The following is a 19,571-nucleotide window of genomic DNA, read 5'->3' as shown; positions in this document are numbered from 1 at the left end:
ATAATCAACACACATTCTAAATTTATTACCTTTCTTTGGCACCACAACTACATTAGCTAGCCAATCCGGGTATTTTACCTCCCGGATAGAGCCTATTTTTAAAAGCTTTGTTATCTCATCTTTTACGAAGGCATGTTTTGACTCGGCCATTGGTATCATTTTCTGCTTCACCGGGGGGATTTTCTTATCGAGGCTGAGCTTATGAGTTGTGACTTGTGGTGGTACACCTGTCATGTCTATATGGGACCATGCAAAACAATCAACATTAGCTTGAAGAAATTTAATTAACTTGTTCCTAAGCTCCGAGGTTAACCCTGTGTCCAGGTATACCTTTCTATCTGGTAGATGTACGAACAAAATGATTTACCCCAGCTCCTTCACGGTAGATTTGGTTGCATCCGAGTCATCCGGTAATACAAACGATCTAGGCACGCTGAAATCGTCCTCTTCACCAGTCGGTCTATTTCCTTCTGCTCCGCTTTCTAACCCGTACTCTTTAATTGCTATTTGGTATCCTCCTCTTTGATTGATTCATCATATCTTTGATTCGGTTTCTTTGGAAAGAGGGGTGCTTCCTCGACCGCGAACATTTCCCTTGATACGGGTTGTTCGCCTCGGATAGTTTTTATGCCTTCCGGAGTTGGGAACTTTAGCAACTGATGTAGTGTCGATGGTATTGCTCTTATGCTATGAATCCATGGTCTGCCGAGCAAAGCATTATACTTCATATTTCCCTCGATGACGTAGAACAGTGTATGTTGTATGGTGCTGTGAATGTTGACCGGTGAAGAAATTTCGCCCTTCGTGGTTTCGCTTACCATATTGAACCCGCTGAGTACCCAGGCTATCAGCACAGTCTGGTCGAGTAGCCTCAGCTGTTCGACCACTCTCCAATGGATGATGTTGGCTGAACTACCTGAGTCAATCAAAATACGTTTAGCCTGTTATTTAAAAATAAGGATAGAAATTACCAATGCATCATTGTGCGGTTGAATGATGCCTTCTGCATCCTCGTTACTGAAAGAGATGGAGCCCTCAGGTACGTAGTCCCGGGTGCGCTTTTCTCGTACAATTGAGACCTTTGTTCTTTTCATCACCGGTCTTCGTGGAGCATTCGTTCCCCCTATTATCATATTGATCACATGTTGAGGTTCCACCGACTCGGCTTGTTTGTGACTCTCCCTTTCTTTGTAGTGGTTTTTAGCTCGTTCACTCGAAAATTCTCGAAGGTGGACATTTTTCAATAAACGAGCCACCTCCTCCCTTAATTGGCGACAATCTTCAGTTCTGTGCCCATGGATCTCATAATACTCACACACCACGGTTGGGTCCTGTTGAACCGGGTCGGATCTTAATGGCCTTGGCCATCTAGCCTCCGTGATAAGGCCCATAGCTGAGACGAGGTCCGAGGTATTGACGTTGAAGTTCTATCCTGATATCCACGGTATGTCTTTATTGCTAGCCGAACTCCCGGCGTCACTTCTAAATGATAGACCTCGACTATCTGATGGGCGTTCAACTTGTTTATCACCCCTACTAGAGAAGTGACTGGGGACGATCTTCGATTTTTCCGACCTGAAGCTCGATTTTTCCGACTGAGAGTATAGTCGGTATCTTTTCCTCGATGGCTTTGTCTCCTGTTCGTAATTTTTTCTCGACCTCGGGAAGTTCGATCTGGTCATCCACTACCCGAATCTTAGATTCGTACCTATTATGGACATCTGCCCAGGTTACAGCCTCGTACTCCAATAAGTTCTCCTTCAGTTTGAATGAAGCAGTCGAGCTCCGAGGATTCGGCCTTTGGTGAAAGCTTGAGCTTCCCATTCTTTCAAAACCGGAGGGAGCTCTATCCGTTCCCTTTGGAAGCGGTTCACAAATTCTCGTAACAACTCATCGTCCCTTTCGGCTATCCTGAAAATGTCCGCTTTCCGGGACTGCACCTTTTTGTCCCCAGCATGGGCCTTGATGAACGCATCTGCGAGCATTTCGAAAGAAGTGATGGAATGCTCGGGCAGATGGTCATACTAGGTCAATGATCCTTTCGAGAGTGTTTCCCCAAATTTTTTCAACAACACGGACTCAATTTCATCCTCTTCGACATCATTGCCTTTTATGGCACAGGAGTACAAAGTCACATGTTCCTGCGAGTATGTTGTACCATCGTATTTCGAAATATCCGGCATCTTGAACCTCTTCAGGATTAGCTTCGGAGCTTCACTCGGAGGGAAAGGCCTTTGAATGTATCTCTTTGAATCCGGCCCTTTCAGAATCGGTGGAGCTCCTGGGATCTGATCCACCCGGGAGTTATACGTTTCCACCCTCTTCTCCGTTGAATTGACCCGTTTTTCCAAGGTCTCGAGCATCTTCAGAACTTCGGTAGACGAACAAGCTCCGGATCCATTGCTCTCGACTATCCATGCTTCGTCCCGCCTTGGCTCGGTGACCCCCTTTGACCCTACCGGAGCTGCCTTGTCATTTTTGTTCTGAAGCTGAGCTATAGCAATCCCCTGTTCGGCTATAGCGGTCCCTTGTTCCAGCAACATTTCGAATATTAAACGTAAGTTAATCTCATCTGGAGTATCCGGCGTTTTCCGGCCTTGAGCCCGGGACAAAGTAATTGAGTTATGAGTATTCAAGGGATCAGTGGCTGGAAAGGCGGCATTCTCCTGATTCACAGTATTCTGCCGGTTGAGGCCTTCTCTTGAGTCGACAAAATTTGGGTTGACTGGATCTGGAGGCAGGTTTCATAACCCGCTGTTGTTCTCGTTTTCAGCTACTATCTCGTTGTTATTCACATGATCGGAATGTCCGCTGCTTGCTATTTCGTCCGTTTTTGTGGAAATTTGCAAATTCTTCAATCAACGGGTGAAAGAAGGAAGCAGCAAAGATTAAAAAACCACTATTATCCTAGACCCACAGTGGGCGCCAAACTGTTTTCCCCGAATTTCGGATAACAATTAGATTTGTAAGCAAGGTATAAGATATGTGGATGAACTTTAATTTGTTTGGTTGGTATGAAATGTCGATGGATTTGTTTGTAGTTATATGTATGTTGTATGAATGTGTACTATGATTGATGATTTATGCCAAATATACTAAGTAATATATTTGAAAGGATAAGCAAAGCTAAGGAAGAACACCACAAAATCCAGACCAATATCTTTGAGAGAGTGCTTCTATATGTTTGATGATTATAATATTGAGATCTAAAAAAGAAGCTAACCTAAAAAAGGGGAGGAATGTCCTCATAGATATAAGACAAAAGCCTTAATGAATAAAAAAATCCCTTAAAAATATAAGGTATCACCGTACGGTCTGACACCCGTACGGTCGTCAGTGCAAATAACAGAACGGTTTCACGATGCGTGGCAACCTCACAACCGGTTATCCGGACCAACGGACACATTTATCTTATCTTGGGTCAATTATATCTGGTACGACATCCCCGGTATGAAGAAAAGATCGAACATGCTCGTGCTCATTTGGACTTATCTTTGGCTCTGGTCTCACCGGTCACACATTGACCCGATTTTTATCGTATACACATGTGTAATGAAAACCGAACACGATCTAAATTCCTAGTTTAAATTAGTAGGTTCGATCTTTGGACAAAGCCACGTGCATATTGGCCCAGGCTGATCACCGTAAGCGGTCGTGACCACTAGCTTCGCGGGGACGAGGAAAAGTTGACTTGGGTCTGACTCACTCTTTTCGTGGTCGCAACTCCCTTGATTGACCACTAGCTTAGCTTGATTAAAGCTTATATATTTTTCTTCTTTAAATTTATTCACTTGATTAAAGCTTATAGATCTCAAGACATTTTCTCCATAATTCAAGAAAATTATAGCTCCCCCAACAAAAGAATAATAACATTTTATAAGTTAGAAAAGGATGGCAAAATCTTTCCTAATCGTATTAAAAAATGAAAGAAAGAAATACCATTAGTTTTCTTAAAAACCAAAAAATTGAGCCAAATCGAACAAACCAATGGATATGTATTATATTTGATTTGATTTGGTTTTAATAATTAAAAAATCAATTATATTGATTTGGTTTTGATTTTAACCTAAAACCGACCCATGAATACCCAAGGCAGTAGTACTAGAAAAATAAACTGCTATTTCAACAAGGTTTCAATGGTGCCTAAATACTCCGGAACGGCCAAACCCCTCGGGCCCAAATTAATCAGAGCATGCCGACAAGTCTAAAAATATAATATGCACCTATGAAATTTCAAATCACGCAATGACACACAAATACGTAAAAAGAGGGACTGGATATTGTTACACGACATACACAAAGAATATTCATCGTGCCACGTTATGTTCTTGGAAATGTCTAATTTTTTCATCTTGACGTTTAAAACATTGTTTTCTAATTCTTCGAAGTAATATTAGCATGGGTAATTAAAACCGAATAAGATGCAACCCTAGTTTAAATAAGTAGATTCGATAATTGGACAGAGCCACATACATGTGATGATAATTTTTTAGAGAAATGAGTACACCAAGTAGATATGACATGGGAACTCGTCTTGCTCTAAAGTGGAGTCCGAACCAAAATAACCCCACAAAGAACACTTGTGAACCAAAATACCCAAAAAAAAAAAAAAAAAAAAACAAACTCATACAAAGCTACCTTTAACTGTAACGGCACGGTTAAGTCCTTTAACGTAGTAAAATAATGCGTTAAAGATTTTTTTTTTAGTATAACGCAGTATTTTACTACGTTATAGCGACCAGTAAAAAAATGGTTAGCTTTTTTTCTTTTTGCAACACTTAAGTGTTTTTTTTCATACTTTGACCAACGATTAGTCGTGTATCAAGACTCCGAAACGTCAATATTTTATATAGAACCTGATATTTTTTTCTGCGTACAACAATGTAGGCTCAATACATCAAGGATACACAGATGGTCGGATCGTCGTTTTAGGGGTTAAAAAGGTGCCCGAAGTAGGTTTTGTTTGAAAACTTTAGGTTTAAGTTTTCTATTTTTGTAAGGTTATTTTAGTCAACTTTATGTGTCGAGAAAATTAGTCAGCTTATTTTCGAAAATTGAAACCACAAAAGTGAATTTGACATTCACAGCTACATTACTCCGGAATTTTTAAGTTGAAATCTATTGCGTATTATCATATTATAAGTAAAGAAAACTGAAAATTTCACGTCAATTTCGGGAAAATTGAAATTGAATGGGATAACAGTTGTTTTTGTAAAAAAATCGGCTTGGCCAAACCGCCTTGCGGCAGTTTGTCAGCATAGATCTCGAAAAAAATATGCAAAATAAAAAAAAATCGCGTAAAACGGACATCCAAGCGCCTTGCGGCTGTTTCTCCCTATATGTTTTAAATACGTTTTTATCTAATTGAATTAGATTTATATTCAAAATAAAGTTATGTCTTGATTAAAAAATAACACGCTTAAATCAAAAACCTTAAAAAATAAAACACTTAAACCTGAAGTTTCCAAACAAAACTTACTTCAAGTACCTTTTCAATCCCTAAAACGACGATCTGAACGTTTACATATACTTGATGGATTGATCCTACGTTATAGTACGCAGACAAAAAAATATTAAGTTCTATATAAAATATTGACATTTCGGAGTCTTGACACACGACTAATCGTTGGTCCAAGTATGAAAAATAAAACACTAAGTGTTGCAATATATATATATATATATATATATATATATATATATATATATATATTAAAATAAGATGTTGCGATCTTTTTATGGCAAAAAAACACTAAGTGTTCCTTAAGTGTTTTATTTTTTAATGCGTAACTTTATTTCGAATATGTTGTGATCTTTTTAAAATAAGATTTATTATTACGAAATAGATACACAAAAAATATACTTAATATTTACTATAACATGCGCCTGCATAGGTTTGATCCCTGGTGGTTGGGATAAAAAAGAAGTAAAAAACAGATGGCTAAAACACCAAGCCAAGTTGGTGAAAGCTACAAAATAGGCACTTTTTATTTTTTATAATGTTCACTAATGCTATCTAACTTATTTTCATAAATTGAATTTCGAGCCTGGAAATTGACATTCAAAACATCATTACCACGGGATTACCATCTTCAAATATATTTTTTTATTACTAGATTTTTGCTAAAGATGAATGAAAATTATGCACCAATTTAATTTGGGGCTAAATTCAAATTGAATGGGATAAAGGAGGTTTTTCTAAAAATTGGGCGGCCAAACCGCCTAGCGGCCGTTTGCGCGGCTAGATCTCGGAAAAATACCCAAAATCAAAAAAAAAAAAAAATCGCGTAAATCGAACGTTCGAGCGCAAAATTATGACCATTTAAAATTTCACCAATTTACAACTACTTTTTCTCCCTATACTCATTATTTGATAATTTTATCTTATCAATTTACATAATGCCACATCAAACATCACTAATAATCGACCACTTTTCAACCATGCCTTGGTTGGGTGCATGGTGCATGTTTTAGTAAAATATTAAGTATATTTTTTGTGTATCTATTTCTTAATAATAAATCTATCTATTTCTTAATAATAAATCTTATTTTAAAAAGACCGCAACATATTCGAAATAAAGTTATGCATTAAAAAATAACACAATTAAATTTAAATCCTAAAAATAAAAAACATTAAGCTAATGACAACAAGTCTTCAAACAAAAATGGACTTCGAGCACTTTTCAACCACTAAAATGACGACTTGAAGTTTTGCTTATCCTTGATGTATTGAGCCTACCTTATTAATCACACAAAAATAAGTAGGGTTCTATATAAAATGTTGAAGTTCCGGAATCTCGAAGCATGATTAATCAAATGGCCAAAGTATGGAAAAAGTGTGAAAAAATTTTTTTTTAAAAAAAAAAAAAAAAAAAAAAAGGCACCTAGAATAACGCAGTAAAATACTGCATTATTGGACTTAAATGAGCCGCTACAGTTAAGTCCAATAACGCAGTATAGTTCCACGGGTTTGGTCGCCTCTGTCCTAAGTAGGTATATATTTTGCAGTTTATTCATTCAGTTGTAAATATATTGAATACCAACCCGCTTAATTCAAATTTACTCAACATAAAATTCGTTAAATAAGAGTTTCTACAATCCAAACCCTGAACCTTACGTCTTGATTAAAGGTAGAAAGATATAAATATCCATGTACTAATGGTTGTTAGTTATGCATGGGGTCCGGAACTTTTTTAATCCCAAAAAAAAAAAAAAATTGGAACCAAACTAACCCGTTAAAAAAAAAAAAAACCAAAGTAGTTTGTACACTTTGGCCCTTTCATGCACAAATTCTGTGCGTGTGAAACCTCTTTCCCCCCGACCCCAACCTTTATTCTTTGGAAATCAAACTCAAAATTAAGCTTTTTTCCGTACTTTGACCGAAGATTAGTCACGTTTCAAAACACCGGAATATAAATATTTTATATAGAACTTAATATTTTTTTTTAGTGTACAATACTATCGGCTCATTACATCAAGTATACATATACATTTGGATCGTCGTTTTAGGGGTTGTAAAGTGCTCCGAAGTACGTTTGAAAACTTGTTATATTTAGGTTTAAGTGTCATAGTTTATAGGGTTTTGATTAATCTCTTTTGTTTTACTCTCAAAGCTATGAAAGTACTTTTTTTGGTTTAAGAAAGATAGAAAAGAAAAAATTACTTTTCTTTGTATTAGGTTGTTTTTTTCTTTTATGTCTTTTTTATTTTGTTATTGTATTGTGTAATCCGCACCTTTTGATTGTGCGAAAATAAATATAATATTTAAAAATAATTCATCTAATACGAGAGGTTCATAATAATTGAAAAATATTTCATTCCATTAGCAACGAAATACATCATTAAATGACAATATACTTAAAAAGAAAATCAAGTTTTAGACACTCTTCTACTTCCGGATGTGCTGCCACCACGGGAGTTTTGCCCACATGAATGTTTATCATGCCCAAATTGCTTACATGTCGAGTACTTGCGAGAGTAAGTCTTTTCGCTAACATCCATTTGATTGTGATAATGGGTTAGCTTGTTTTTTCTCAATTTACGGATATGTTTCTTGTTCGCAACCATAGAAAATAGCGCGGCTGGCCAATAAGCTTGATTACCAAAGGGATGGAAGTGAACGAAATATGCTCTAAGGTATTTTACGACCTTATATTCCTCCGCCACATAATTAGTTACATTTCTGGTCATTCTCTCAAAGCACTTGACTACATGAGAACATGACATATGGTACGTTTGCCACTCACCACAAGTGCATGATTTTGTACGCTCAGTAACGATATGTTTGTTTCCTCCTTTACCATCGTAATAACCCATTCTAACTTCTTACACTCGTTGAACGACGTCATGCTCGGTCATTTGGTGACCCTCTGCCTTTCTTCTATAGTGCTCCTTCTTTTTGTAGGGATTTGGCATCCAACTAATATGGTTCTGGCCTGCCTTGTCCTATCCGCAAATCGCTCCACAACCTGCTTGAAAGTTAGTCTTACCATTGCGGTGACAAGTAGTCCTCGAGTAGATTTGAGGAGTCCATTGAAAGACTCCGAGTTGTTCTTTGTGAGCATGCCCCATTTCCTTCCTCCATCAGCATAAAGCGTCCATTTTTCAACTTCTAATTTCATCAACAAAATATATGCCTCTTCACTCACTTCCCTTAGCAGCTCCATTTTTGCAGCCCATTTTCTTTGTTGATGCTGCATCGCAACCCCCCACACATCAATTTGTTTACAGTGCCATTTCCAAACTTTGCTTGCAAATTAGCCTTTAAGTGCCTTAAACAATATCGATGGTAAGCATGTGGAGGCTGCCACCCTTCCAGAGTACACATATTGTGCAATATGCCTTTATGACGATCCGATAGGACACATATGCCCTGACGACCCTTAATAACATGAGTTTTTAGATGAGTCAAGAACATCCCCCATGTCTCGTTACTCTCGTTGGCGGAAATCGCGAAAGCAAGAGGGAATATTGACCCATTGGCATTCATACCTACTGCAATTAGGAGCTTAATGTCATATTGGCCATATACATCCGTCCCATCTATCGATATCACATTCCGGCAGTGAGCAAAACCATCAATACTTGGTTTGAATGCCCAAAAGACGAAGTCAAAAATTCTGCCCTCTAAAAGCCGCCACTGTACAACACTGCTAGGATTAGCATGTTGTGGAGCAGCCATATACCCCGGCAACGCCCGAAAAAAGGATTCCCAAGTTCCAACGATCATCTCAAAAGCACGTCTACGCCCGAAAAATCCCTTTTTCTTGCTTATGATTTTACCATATTTTGAGTGGACCATGCTAATACAAGTTTTGATGGGCATCCTGCATCAGTGTAAACAAAAAACATTTAGCAATGATATTTTAATTGCTATAAGATATATAATGTACTAGGTTAGATAAGTTACCTTGGAGTTTCCTCAATGTCTTTAAGTAACACATGAGCAATCATGTTTATCTAAATTAAAATGATCTGCTCGACTTTGTCCCATATCACAAGTGTGCTTTGGGTGAAATTTTGTGATTTCCCACAGACCATCGGCTTAACAATTCCCCGAAGCAACCACCGACAACCTTGAGTCTTTCGCTTACAAACCAGCCTCCATACCGATTTGTTTGAGTCATCAACCTTAAATTCCCTCATATCCTTTATACAATACATTCTGACAGCCCGTTGCAACGCCTTTTTTTATGTGAACATCATTCCCTTTGCAAGGATGCATTCATTAGTCATGAGATTTTTTGGTTCAATCCACGTTTTTTGGCGACTATGATCATCATCTCTTGTGAAAAAAAATGCATCCTCACAACCTTGTAGACTGTCAAGATATTGAATATAGTCAGAATGCCACTGCATTGGGCTATCAGGAATTGAGTTTTCCGCCATCGGAGGTGGTACATGGTGGTGAGTTGGTTCTGGGGACTAAAATGCGTATCTTCTTCATCCCCTTCACTATCTTCATCATCGGTTACCTCTACATTATTAGCTGGTTCATCGCCATCACTCTCTGATGTATCCATATTACTTGGACAATCAGCGCCATCTAAGAAAGGCCTTCTCCTACACGATAAAAAACATATGTTAAATTTCAAATTCAAATAATTAATTATATATATATATTAATTAATTATTTAACATCAAGGTGATGAACCTACACATATTGAGAATGAGCATGGTGTGGAGAATGATCAACTCCATCAAACTGAGAGGACTGCCTTTCATCCATAGTTGGTACCACTGGCGAGTTTTGATAATAATCAACTGCACCGAACTAAGAATTATTATAATAATCAGCTCCACTGAACTGATAGTTTTGATAATAATGAGCTGCTCCACTAAATTGAGATGATTGCCTAATATTACTCGTATCAGGTCTATAACCCCTACAAAGATTTAAAAATTAGTATTTATCAATACATACAATAAACACGTGCTACTGCACAAAATAATAATATAGGAATGCATATTTACCAAGTTTGATTAAATTGTCGGGTAAGATTTTCCAGCGGCACTTGGCCACTCGAAATGTCCCCGTAAGAACTAAAAAATCTCCATAAGTGTTAACTTGACTGGGTTGTTCTTGCAGGACCTCTCAGGGTATCTTTTCAACATACATCTCAAGAATATTAATGGCGACTAAATGTTTATATTCTTCTGGCGCATTCAAATAATCCCTCAAAGAATCATCATCATTGATATAATGCCTACCATAAAGCACTATACCATGGGAAACTGATTGTGGATATCTTCCTGTTATAGAGATTTCATACCCATCTAGACTGACGTTCATTTTTTTCATATATGTAGGTGACTAGTGATTCATAAGACATTTCAAGTGGACATTTAACATGAATGTTTGGTCTTTTATTGTAACGAACTGTACTATTGTCATCAAAGATAATATCATCCCAATGTAGTGGAACTTTAACTGGTGGAATATCTTGAGCCATTTTTTGTAGGAAGTTTGATTTTTTATTTTTTTATTTTTGTGAATGACTTAAGAGAGGTTTTTTTGAATGACTTAAGAGATTTAAACTTATGAAATAGATGAGTTTTTACCTCGTCCAACATTCTTCTTAAATATATTCATATTGACCCCTATTGCGTATTGAAATGTTGCGCAATAGTCACTATTTTCGTCATTTCATGCATTGTATTGTCAAATCAGTCCTTTATGTGTCATAAAAAACCTGAAATTTTCAACCATGAAGTGTTGTCAAATCATGTTATATTGCGCATAGAAATGTTGCGTAATATGAATTAAATTCAAATAAAACGGTCAAAAATAACAGCATTATATTGTCAAATCGGTCCTTTATGTGTCATAAAAAAGATGAAATTTTCAACCATGATGTGTTGTCAAATCATGTTATATTGCGCATTGAAATGTTGCTTAATATGAATTAAATTCAAATAAAACGGTCAAAAATCACAGCATTGTATTGTCAAATCGGTCCTTTATGTGTCTAAAAAAGTTGAATTTTCAACCATGATGTGTTGTCAAATCATGTTATATTGCGCATTGAAATGTTGCGTAATATGAATTAAATTCAAATAAAACGGTAAAAAATTGCAGCATTTTATTGTCAAATCGGTCCCTTATGTGTCATAAAAAAGCTGAAATTTTCAACCATGAAGTGTTGTCAAATCATGTTATATTGCGCATTGAAATGTTGCGTAATATGAATTAAATTCAAATAAAACGGTCAAAAATTGCAGCATTTTATTGTCAAATCCGTCCTTTATGTGTTATAAAAAAACTGAAATTTTCAACCATGATGTGTTATCAAATCATGTTATATTGCGCATTGAAATGTTGCGTAATATGAATTAAATTCAAATAAAAGGGTCAAAAATTACAGCATTGTATTGTCAAATCGGTCATTTATGTGTCATAAAAAAGCTGAAATTTTCAACCATGATGTGTTGTCAAATCATGTTATATTGTGCATTGAAATGTTGCGTAATATGAATTAAATTCAAATAAAACGGTCAAATATTACAGCATTGTATTGTCAAATCGGTCCTTTATGTGTCATGAAAAAGCTGAAATTTTCAACCATGAAGTGTTGTCAAATCATGTTATATTGCGCATTAAAATGTTGCGTAATATGAATTAAATTCAAATAAAACGGTCAAAAATTACAGCTTTTTATTGTCAAATCCGTCCTTTATGTGTCATAAAAAGCTGAAATTTCCAACCATGATGTGTTGTCAAATCATGTTATATTGTGCATTGAAATGTTGCGTAATATGAATTAAATTCAAATAAAAGGGTCAAAAATTGCTGCATTGTATTGTCAAATTGGTCATTTATGTGTTATAAAAAAGCTGAAATTTTCAACCATGATGTGTTGTCAAATCATGTTATATTGCGCATTGAAATGTTGCGTAATATGAATTAAATTCAAATAAAAGGGTCAAAAATTGCAGCATTGTATTGTCAAATCGGTCATTTATGTGTCATAAAAAAGCTGAAATTTTCAACCATGATGTGTTGTCAAATCATGTTATATTGCGCATTGAAATGTTGCGTAATATGAATTAAATTCAAATAAAACGGTCAAAAATCACAGCATTGTATTGTCAAATCGGTCCTTTATGTGTCATAAAAAAGTTGAAATTTTCAACCACGATGTGTTGTCAAATCTTATTATATTATGCATTGAAATGTTGCGTTATATGAATTAAATTCAAATAAAAAGGTAAAAAATTACAGCATTGTATTGTCAAATCCGTCTTTTATGTGTCATAAAAAAGCTTAAATTTCCAACCATGATGTGTTGTCAAATCAAGCATGGGTGTCATAAAAAAGCTGTAATTTTCAACCATGATATGTTGTCAAATCATGTTATATTGCGCAATATGAATTCAATTCAAATAAAACGGTCAAAAAATGCAGTACTGTATATAACATGATTGACAAACAACTAGTATTCACGTTAAAACGAGTTATCATGACATTTTACACCAAATTCGGTAATATTGATTCTATTACATGTTTTACCCCATCAAATATATTTGAAGCAATGGATAGGACATGGGAACTAGATGATGAGGATTTTCATTACTCAAATAACCCTAACAAAAGATTCAGTCGAGAATACAATAAAACAATGAGAGAGGAGTGGAATTGGCGTGTTAGGGAGGCTGAAGCACTTGAGCCAAAGTCAGCTTCAATAGGGCTTAAACGCCCGAAAAAACGTTCTATGTCAATGCCTCATGGAAATCCACAAGAGTTTAATTTTGCTCTTAATCGTTTTCGCGAAGAGAACAATTGGATGCAAATACGTTACCATAGGGTAGAATATGGTGTACATGGTAGCAGCAGATTTAAATCCAAGTGGGATTCGGACTGTGAAATGTCCGATAAAGATTAATATTTTCTTATAATAAGGTAAGTAGGTAGGGTCATAAAGACCCCCCCCCCCCCCCACGTGGGTGCTTCGGGATTTGCAACTATATAAGTAGCCCTTTTTTTGTTATTAGACTACAACTATTCAATGTCGAGTAGTAGAAACTCAGCTTGGTCTTTACTCCTTCCAAAAGAACCAAATAGCAGTGATGATGAGAGTTCAAATCATAGCAGTTTTTCGAGTGATACTAGTGATTTCAAACTAGACGAGCTAAATCCCCACCTTCTTATAGAGTGTAATGATGATTTCTGCAGTGTGAAATATTCAGATCTGCGAGAATATTATTGCGGTTTACTCCGAGGATGGTCACATCAGCTTGCCGAATCAGAATGTCTTGTTCGTGACTTAGAAAGTCTCAACGCTCCAATCCCAACAAGGTACTTAATAACCATGCCTCAAGTAGGTCCAGAAACTTGCGAGCTTGTTGTACAAAGGATTAGAAAAGAAAATATCAGAATGCTGGCAACACGTTGTAGATTTTACATGCTAAAGTTGGCCGAACAACAAGCATCATGAACCGGTAGAGATCTAACATCTCCTGAAAAAAGATGTGTGTTAAGAGACCGCCAATATCGTTCTGAGGACAATATTGAGGACTTCTATTCTGATGACGATTAGGGTCTATTTAGGCTCACTGTCTTAGATTATGGGTCATTTAAGTTTCAGACCAAGGCTGTTAATTTGTATTTTTATTTTATGATGAAGTCATCAATTTGAATTAGTTTGGCATGTTTTTAATTTGCTTTTATTGTTAAAGTCTATTATTAGTTGACAATTTAACAAAGAAACACAAATAAATTAGTACATAAAGGGTGCGGATTACATTATAGGGGAAAAGGTACAACTAGTAAAAAACATAATCCATAGAAATATTAAACTTAATAAACAAAATACATATAAATAATGAACAACAACAAGATAACACAAATAATCTTTCACAATTTAAGTTTTTCTTTCAAAGCTATTTTCTCGTGTTGAGTGTCTCTAAGTTTAGCCTTCAGCAAAATTCATTTTTTTCGGAACTGGTGAGCAAGACCTCCAAAAGTTCAATTTTTTCTTCAGCTTCCACAAGCTTAAATTGCAAGTCCAACTTAGCGGTATCTCTAGAGATACGTGAAGTCGCAGTATCTCTATCAAAAAGTGAATTTTTAAACTTCGCCGCCACCGTTTTATCCACGTGAATGTTGTCTTCCCACGGAAAGTGTTTGCAACCGCCCATATCCTATAAACATTACAAGAAAATCAGTTTTTTAAAGTAAAAATGTGGATAACGTGAAAAAAAAAACACTAAAAAATGTAAAAACACTTACTTCGGGCACTTTACAACGCCAAAAACAGTGACCTGGATTATCTTGTGTCTTTGATGTTTTTAGTTTATAGTAATAATCGCATTCACAAATATCGGGTTGTATAGCAAACTTTGAAGTTTCAAAACTTTGAGACATGTTTTTAGGAGTACAAAAGTGTGTTGAAAGGGTGAAAATGGAGGAAATGAAAGAAAAGAGCATGTTGGAAATGGGAGGTTGTAGTGGATTTTTGTTAGGGGTTTTAGGCACAAAATCTGTGCGTGAAAGGACCAAAGTGTAAATGTACACTTTGGTCCTTTCACGCACAGATTCTATGCGTGAAGCCTACTTTGGTTCTTTTTCTTTAATGGGTTAGTTTGGTTCCAATTTTTTTTTTTTTTTTTTTGGGTTACAAAAGTTCCGGGCTCTTATGCATGTGGTTGACTATGTTTCTTGTGAAATAGATCTTTCTCATGGACACTATTGGAAATGTTTTAGGTGACTCATATTGCCTATTTCATACATTTAAGTACGAGTCCGCAACTTAAATGACCCAAAAAGTATCCAAAGGTACCAAAATAACCCAGTAAAAAAAAGTGACCAAACTAACCTTTGCGCACCAAATTAGTGCGCAATATGACCAAACTGCAATTTCGCAGTTAAGTCCTATTGCGCACTAATTTAGTGCGCAATATGGGTTTAATAAAAACCCTACCAGCTTCATTTTTTCAAGTTACTCTTTTTCACCTCTTGTATTTTCACTCTTTTAACATACTTTAGTGCCCCCTCCCCCCCCCCCCCCCCACCCCAACCCCCAAAATCATGTCTCAAAACTCTGAAACGTCAAACTTTGCTATAGAACTCGATGTTTGTGAATGTGGTCGTTATTGTAAGCTAAAAACATCAAGGATCGAAAATAATCTGGGGCGCTGTTTTTTGGCGTTGTAAAGTGTCCTAAGTAAGTGTTTTTACAATTTTTTAGGCTTTAAATTTTTTTCACATGATCTACATATTTTACTTTTAAAAACTGATTTTCTTGTAATGTTTATAGAATATGGGCGGTTGCAAACATTTTCGTTGGGAAGATAGCATTCCCGTGGATAAACGGTGGCGGCGAAGATTAAAAAGCCTCCTGTTGATAGAGATACCGCAACTTCACGTATCTCAAGAGATACCGTGAAGTTTGACTTGCAATTTAAGCTTATGAAAGCTAAATAAATGATTGCCCTTTTGGAGGTCTTGCTAAAATAATCCAAATAAAAATAAAGTTTTCTCAAGGCTAACCTTAGAGAATCTCAACACGAGAAAAATGCTTTCAAAGAAAAACTGAAATTTTGGCAGATTATTTGTGCTATGTTGTTGTTGTTATTATTTCTATGTATTTTGTTTATTAAGTTTAATATTTCTATGTATTTTGTTTTTCTATGTATTTTCTATTTATTTCGTTATTTTTATGTACTTTGTTTTTACTAGTTGCACGTTTTCATTTATTATGTAATCCTCACTCTTTATGTACTAATTTACCTGGGTTTTTTTTTTTTTTTAAATTGTGAATTGTTGAAATTTTTATGCATTATTAAATCTAAGAAGATTATTTAAATTAATAATAGACTATAACAATCAAAACAAATTAAAAACATACTAAAAATATTCAAATTGGTGACTTCACATAAACTAAAAATACAAATTAACCGCACGAGTCTGAAACTTAAATTACCCAAAATCTAAGAGTGAACCAAAATAACCCCTAATTATCATCAGAATAGCAGTCCTCAATATCATCCTCAGAACAATATTTTGGGTTTCTTAAGACATATTTTTTTCTTGTAGATGTTAATTCTCTACTTGTTGATGATGCTTGTTCTTCGGCCAACTTTAGCATGTAAAATCTACAGCGTCTTGCTAGCATTCAGTTGTTTTATTTTCTAAACCTTTGTACGGAAAGCTCACAAGTTTCTGAACCTACTCGAGGCATGGTTATTGAGTACCTTGTTGGGATTTGAGTGTTGAGATTTTCCAAGTCACGAACAAGACGTTCTAATTCGGCATGCCGATGTGCCCATTCTTGATGTAACCTGCAAAAATATTCTCGTGGATCTGAATATTTCACGCTGCAAAAATCATCATTACGCTTTATAAGAAGGTTAGGTTTCAAATCGTCTAGTTTGAAATCATTGTTATCAAGAAAACTTGTTTCACTAGAATAGCTACTATGATTTGAACTATCATCACCACTGCTATTCAAATCCTTTGGAAGGAATAAAGACTAATCTACATTTCTATTACTCGACATTGAATATGTTGTAGTCCAATAACAAACGAAAGGCTACTTATATAGATGGAAACCCCAAGTACCCTCGGGGGTGGTCATTATGACCCTACTTACTTTATTATAAAAAATATTAATCTTCATCGGACATCTCACAGTCCGAATCCCACTTGGATCTGAATCTTACGTAACTATGTTGACCATATTCTACCCTTAGGCAACATATTTTCATCCAATTGTTCTCTTCGCCAAAACGGTTAAGAGCAAAATTCAAATCTCGTGGAGTATCACGAGGCATTGACATAGAACCTTTTTTTAGGTGTTTAAGCCCTAATGACCTCAAGTTTTGTTCAAGTGTTGTAGCCTCCCTGACACGCCAATCCCACCCCTCTCTCATTGTGTTATTGTATTGTCGATTGAATTTGTTGTTCGGGATATTTGAGTATTTAAAATCATCATCTAGTTCCCATGTCCTGCCCATTGCTTCTAATATGTCTTGTGGGGTAAAACATGTAATAGAACCAATATCAGCAAATTGGGTATAGAATGACATGATAACTTGTTTTAATGTGAATGCTAGTTGTTCGTCAATCATGTTATATACTACTCTTTTATGACACTAACTTGTATTGCGCAACATTTAAATGCGCAATATATCAGCCATAAATGACACATTATTTGATCACTTTTTATGACACACTATGATTGATGTGACAATACAATGCTTCATTATTTGACCGCTTTTTATGACACTAACTTGTATTGCGCAACATTTAAATGCGTAATATATGAGCCATAGATGACACTATGTTTGTTCGCTTTTTATGACACACTATGCTTGATGTGACAACACAATGTTCTACTATTTGACCGCTTTTTATGACACATTATGCTTAATTTGACAACACCATGCTGCATTATTTGACCGCTTTTTATGACACACCATGCTTGATTTGATAATACAATGCTGTATTGTTTATCCGCTTTTTATGACACTAACTTGTATTGCGCAACATTTAAATGTGCAATATATGAGCCATAGATGACACACTATGCTTGTCTGCTTTTTATGACACACTATGCTTGATGTGACAACACAATGCTCCATTATTTGACCTTTTTTATGACACATTATGCTTGATTTGACAACACAATGCTGCATTATTTGTCCACTTTTTAGGACATTAACTTGTATTGGGCAACATTTAAATGCACAATATATCAGCCATAGATGACACACTATGTTTGTCCGCTTTTTATGACACACTATGCTTGATATGACAACACAATGCTCCATTATTTGACTGTTTTTTATGACACACTATGTTTGATTTGACAACACAATGCTGCATTGTTTGCCCGCTTTTTTGGACACTAACTTGTATTGCGCAACATTTAAATGCGCAATATAGCAGACATAGATGCTACACTATGCTTGTCCGCTTTTTATGACACACTATGCTTGATGTGACAACACAATGCTCCATTATTTTACCGCTTTTTATAACACACTATGCTTGATTTGACAACATCATGCTGCATTATTTCAAAAATCTTATCCTATTACGCAACATTTTCTTGCGCTGTATTTTCATGCGCAACAGGGTTCCCACATTTTTTAAATGTTCACTTTTGCGCTTATATTTTGCCTATTTAATATGAATATTGGATGAGGTAAAAACTCATCCATTTCATAAGTTTAAGTCTTTTAAGGTCTTGAAAAAACTCAAACTTCAAAGAAAAATGTCTTCTCTTTCTTCAACCATTAAGGTTTCTCTATTTTGGGATGGAGATATACTTGATGACAATAATACCGTTCGTTATAGTATCAAACCAAAAGCCCATGTAAAGTTTCCAACAACCTTAAATTACGAAACATTAGTCACTTATACAAAAAAATGAACACTGATCCCACAAAGTATGGATTATCTGTAATTAGCAAATATCCGCACAGTGTTTCACAAGGCTTAGTGCTTTATGGTGTGTGGAATATCAATGATGATGACTCTTTGAGGGAGTATTTGAGGGCGCCTTAAGAATATAGGGATTTAGTCGCCATTTATGCTCTTGAAATGTATATAGAAAAGCTACCTGAAAAAGTCCCTCAAGTCCAGCCTACTCATGATAACACTTATGGGGACTTTAGTTCTTATGGACATATTTTGAGTGGTCAAGTCTCGCTGGAAACTCTAAGCCAGCAATTTAATCAAACTTACACTGAAAATTGGTAAATATCCATTTTAAAAATTTTATTTTGTGTAGTAGCACGTGTTTATTTTATTTATTGGTAAATACCCATTTTTGGTATCTTTTTAGGGGTTATACACCTGATATGAGTAATATTGGGCAAAAGTCTCAGTTCGGTGGAGTTGAAAATTATTCACAAAACTCGTCAGTGGTACCACATGATGATTTTGGGCAATTCTCAATTCGGTGGAGATGATCTTTCTCCAAACCATGTCAATATAGATCAATATCGGTAGGTTCATCACCTTGATATTAAATAATCCATATATATTTGATGTTGGTATTTAAAATATGTTACTTTTCATGTAGGAAGAGGTCTTTCTTAGATGATGATGATTGTCCAAATTATTGTGA

The sequence above is a fragment of the Lycium barbarum genome, chromosome 9 (assembly GCF_019175385.1).
Source record: "Lycium barbarum isolate Lr01 chromosome 9, ASM1917538v2, whole genome shotgun sequence".
NCBI lineage: Eukaryota > Viridiplantae > Streptophyta > Magnoliopsida > Solanales > Solanaceae > Lycium > Lycium barbarum.
Note: the sequence above shows the minus strand (reverse complement) of the source record.